Here is a 5,333-nt window from a genome sequence, read left to right on the forward strand (position 1 = left end):
ATATATATGTTAGTCGAAGAGCTGTTTTACTATGGTTCCAAGTTTATTGCAAAAAACAACTTGTTTAATCCTGTCTCTGCAATCTGTGGATGACTGTAGAAAAGTTCTCTTAGCAAAATAATTGTCCTAGTCTCCTTCAAGTGCCTTCAAAAAAAGGTCTGGTGAAACAGTGGCTTCCAAGGGGATTTGCTGTGTCACTTAAATTCAAAGGAGAAAAGTCAGCTCAAAAAGTTATATTTTGTCCTAACACCTATACCTGTGAACATTTTCCTGCTTGGAAATCAGTCGTATTGGAGTACACTTGGTCCTCAGCCTGTATGACTGGTCTTATAAATGAGAAGACACACAGAAGGAACCAACATGGCCAACCCAACATGGCCAACACCCTGACCTTAGACTGTGAGACAGTAAATCTCTGTTTTTATGAGCCACTTGGTTTGTGGAATTTTGTTACAACTCCATTGATTTGCTCCTACTGATGACTATCTTTTGAAATAAAGTACAAACAAACAAAAAGTTATGTTTCAACCAAAACTTTATTTTTATATGTACATGTTTTATTGGGGTGTGTGGGGGGAGGACTGCATGTAGGAACTAGAACTTTAGTAACAATACTTTTTGACTGAACTTCAAATTTCATTACCCAGAAAGCATGATAAATGATTACCATTTTTATTTTATTTATCAACTGTGAAATTAATGTGTTGATGTTTAACCTTCTACAATAGTGACTGACTTTTTTTCTGTCATTATGATTATAGAGATGTAGAAATACTGGATGCATTTTTATCAGTGATATCATGACACCTTTCAATGCTAAAATTATCTCATCTTGCACTAGTGAAATTCTCTTCAACTTGCTTTTGACAACTTACATTCTTGCTAGCATATGGCCCAGGACCATCCTTTATTTATCCTCCCCTAGCCTGGTGTGGCATTATAGAATAAGCACTATACAGTTTGGGAGTTCAAACCCACCAGTCACTCTTAAAAACCCTATGTAGGATCACGATGGGCTAGAACCAACTTAATGGTATACAACTACAACAATAATACCAGTCCAGAAATCAGCTATTTGTTTTTGAATATCTGGTTTAGTTTAGTAGGAATTAATAACGGTTCAAATACAACGGCCACTACTCGTAAACCATATACAGGGTCGCTATAAGTTGGAATTGACTCATGGCACTTAACAACAATTTTGGATAGCAAAACTGTCACTCTGAAGACTAAGGTACGCCTGACCTATGCCATACATAGTATTTTCAATTTCCTCATATGCACTAACAGTTGGACAATGAATAAGGAAGATTGTAGAAGAATTGATGCATTTGAATTATTGTGTTAATGAAGAATATTGAAAATACCATGGACTGTTAACAGGACAAACCAATCTGTCTTGGAAGAAATACAGCCAGAATGCTCCTTTGAAGCCAGGATACTGAGATTTTGTCTCTGTTCCTTTGGACATATTGGCAGCAAGAGCAGTCCTTGGAGGTCATCGTGCTTGGTAGACTGGAGGGTTAGTGAAAAAAGGAATGCTCCCCAACGTGATGGATTGACACAGTGACAGCGACACTGGGCTCAAACATAACAATAGTTCTGAGAATGGAGCAGAGCTGGACAGTATTCATTCTGCTGTGATCAGGGTTGTTAGGAGTGAAACTGACTCAAAAGCACCTAACAATAACGTTTTGATGATACGACCTTGGTGGTAAGTGCCAAATTTAATTTTTAGTGCATTCTCATTTCAGACTTTCGAACTCAATTAATTAAATCAGTATGTGAAGAAGCTTCAAAAAATTCATGGAAAAAGAATGAAAAGATAATGGATTTTGTTTTTATTAACTTTTTTAATCCTCCTCATGTATCATCTACTACTAATTTTATCATTTCTTGTAGACTGCATTTTCTTATTCTCAATAAACAGAGTCTCATTTACAATCGAAATAGCCAAAGTAATCTAAGTTATGAATTTCTGTTACTGGTTTATGATTTCAAATGACCCTTCAGTCAGTGGTTTAATTTAACTTCTGTAAGATGTTTAAGGAAAACCAGGGCATTTAGGCAATAGGAGAATATGACACAATGTGTGCAATATAGTTTTAAACCTTAAGAAAGACATGAACTATACAGACTTAAGTGGTGGGCTGTACATGGTTCTATGAATGTTTTATCATTCTGTTTTGCCACAGTCTACACTTGATTTTTCAGTGGAGGTAAACTTGCAGATTCAAAAAACAAGCAAACCAAATTGAAACACTTTTGGTGCTGATAAATTTCCCAATAATATCTACTCCTAAATTGCTCATTTTGTTTAATCTTCAAGTTAAATTTAGGCACATATTTCCTTGTGGTTGTCAGGACAGAAATAAATGCCAGGACAGAAAACCATAGAATGTGCAATTTTAGTAGACTAAATTAGGTCTGACTGAAAAAAGAAATCTATTTGTAAATTCTCAAGCATGGAATTACAGTGTCTGTGAACTGTCCCTTTTCAGGAGGCTAAGCCCGGCTGTTCAAATTTAGTAAGCACAAAAACACATCAAAAGATAAATGCAAGTTCTGCCCCTGTTTTGTCTTTTATTTGTTTCATTTCCTTTGAAGTAGCCAATCTGTGTTCTTCTCACTAGCTAGAAGTTATATGTATGTAAACTAATAGTGGAAGGGAGCTACAGTACAATGCCTGGTTAGGATCTTAGTGATTCACATTAAAATACATTATAGTTATCTGCTTAAAATGTATAAAAATACTTTCTTTTTCTAGGGAAAAGTAGTGTTTATGTATATTTTGGTTATAAATACAAGAACATGAATTTGATTGAGTAATTATAATTCTCCACAAATAGAAGGCAAAACTATATTTACATATTGGAACAGAAGTATAAAATATGCTTTTATTAATTTTCCTAACAATAGGAAGTAAGCCAAACCTGCATGTATGTATGCAATTTGATATTTCCAAACTTGAATCTTTTCTATGTGCCTAAAATATCTCACGCTAATGAAGATTAGCCAGTGGGAAGGCAGCCGATTCATTTTACGCATCTCTGTTCCATTATGTTATGAATCAAATCCAGATGGAATAATTTGAAGAAGTATGCCCAAATAATGAACATACAACTTTGATTTTAAGTGTGGACTGTGATGAACTATTCTGGAGAAATGTGAACATATTAGCACATGATATAACAAAGAATCTTAACAAAATTTTAAAAAATGTAAAATTTGCTAAGTACTGCAACCCAGGATGGCTATTTCCCAGCTGTGTAATTCATAAAGTACGGCTTCGTAAATTGTGATTGGTGATGTTGTGGCAATGGATGAGGAACGCTTTTTTTTCAGTATTGCTTTTTAAATGTACAGATCAAAATATGTAATGATACATAGGATATACTCATATATATATAATACTGTTAAACTTGATCCTCCTCATTTTATCTATAAACTATAGATTTGATCTCTCTCAATGTCAGGCTCGATGTTTATTATTTTTTTTGTTGTTTTCCTAAAGATCAGGATAGTTTTATATGATTTGCTAATGTGTTTAGACTTGTTCTAGTGCACATAACAATAAAAAGTTTCATTATTTTTCTCCCTGACTTAAGAGTGTATTCTTAAACAGGTCTTTGTAGATAAACTCCTGAAAGAACGTTTTCTTCTGTTCTCTTTATTGAACATGGTTTCTCTTGTCCCTACCATGGTAGAAGGACATTGTGTGATCTTGTATTTACTTCTATTAGCTTACAAGGGTAAGGATTCTTTTCTAATAATGGAAAGTAACATCATGAATCAAAGATTTCTTTTTCCGTCTTATCCAGTACAACTTCATAATGAAAATACTTTCTTTTATTTGCTCAGCATTTTATTGTAGGAATATCAGCTCAATCAAAAAGTTAGTAAAAACATGTAATCTGGGACATGTAAAACAGTCAATATCCTCAAAATTCTCCAGGGAAACTAAAAGAATTACAAGGAGAGAATACGTAGCAGATGCTGTTGTCTGCGTGTTGATTGTAAAGTCAGAGATTTACAATTAATAAATCATGGCCAGTGGTCTTGTTGCAGAGCTGTTGGATAAATACTTAACTTTCAAACAAGAGCACTTAAAATTCAATATTATATCAATCATTACTTAATGTAATGTTTTCCAGGTAAGTTGTACACAAAACTAATTTCTGTGCCTTGCATTGTATTTTTGTTTATTTACATTAACAATTAAAAAATGTTTGCCAGTATTTGTGATGTGTCTTCAATTTAAGTAGCCTCTGACTTTACATTTTATAGTTTCTCCAAATTTTATATACATTAGAAATTACTGAGCTAATTAAAATACTTATTAATTGATGTTGTTGTTAAGTTCCAAATCATAGCAAACTGTACAAATCATAACGAACTATATAGGGTTTGTTGTTGTTAAGTGCCGTTGTGTCGATTCCAACCCATAGTGACCCTGTACAGGGTTTCCGAGGCTGTAAATCATTACGGGAGCAGAAAGCCTCATCTTTCTCCCGCGGAACAGCTGGTAGTTTAAAACTGCTGACCTTAAGGTTCACAGCCCGATTCGTAACCACTACGCAAAGCCATAATTCTTTATAGAAACAGAAAGCCTGTAGTTAGCAGTCCAGTGCTTATCCTACAGAGCCATAATGCTACCCTATTAACTGATAGATAACCACAGTTATCTTGAGTGGTCATGAGAAATCAAAGACTAGGGAAGATAATCTGAGGGCCATGGGAGACTGCTTCCCATCCTGGCTGCCACCGTAGGACACCCCCAAACACATCCTATCAAGCCAAAGCCCCTCAGCCTGTTTAACCTCTCTGAGCCCGGGGATTCCTCATCTAATAAATGAAGGAGCACTTAATAGTAACAACCCCACAGAATCATTCAGATCTAAGTTTTAAAACTGCTTATTGTTGGCTGCTGCAAGTGGCTAATGCACATAGTTCCTAACTGAAAAGTTGGAGGTTCAAGTCTACCTAGAGGGACATCAAAAGAAAGGTCTGGCAACCTAATTCAAACAAATGAGCATTGTAAATTAAGTGGTGACTTAATGGGTCACCATAAGACAGAATAAACTTGATGGCTACTGGTCTGGTCCCTACACAGCCAGTGTCATATTGCCTGTGAACTTACAAATTATCAAGCTGCATTCAGCAACTTTATGGGGGAGTGTGATGGCTCTGTAGGATAATCACGCAACTGCAAACCACAAGGCGGACAGTTCAAACACACCAACTGCTACATGGCAGAAAGATGAGGCTTTCTGCTCCCACAAAGATTTAAAAAGCCTCAGAAACCCTGTGCAGGGTTATTATCAGTCAGAACG

At 35.4% G+C, this 5,333-nt stretch overlaps 1 protein-coding gene across 1 annotated transcript in view; it reads left to right on the forward strand.

Annotated features, from left to right (window-relative positions):
• MDGA2 (MAM domain containing glycosylphosphatidylinositol anchor 2) overlaps positions 1 to 5,333 on the forward strand; it is a 1,390,890-nt gene that overhangs the window by 261,673 nt on the left and 1,123,884 nt on the right. The window lies entirely within an intron of this gene.

The sequence above is a fragment of the Chrysochloris asiatica genome, unplaced genomic scaffold (genome assembly GCF_000296735.1).
Source record: "Chrysochloris asiatica unplaced genomic scaffold, ChrAsi1.0 scaffold00235, whole genome shotgun sequence".
Lineage (NCBI taxonomy): Eukaryota > Metazoa > Chordata > Mammalia > Afrosoricida > Chrysochloridae > Chrysochloris > Chrysochloris asiatica.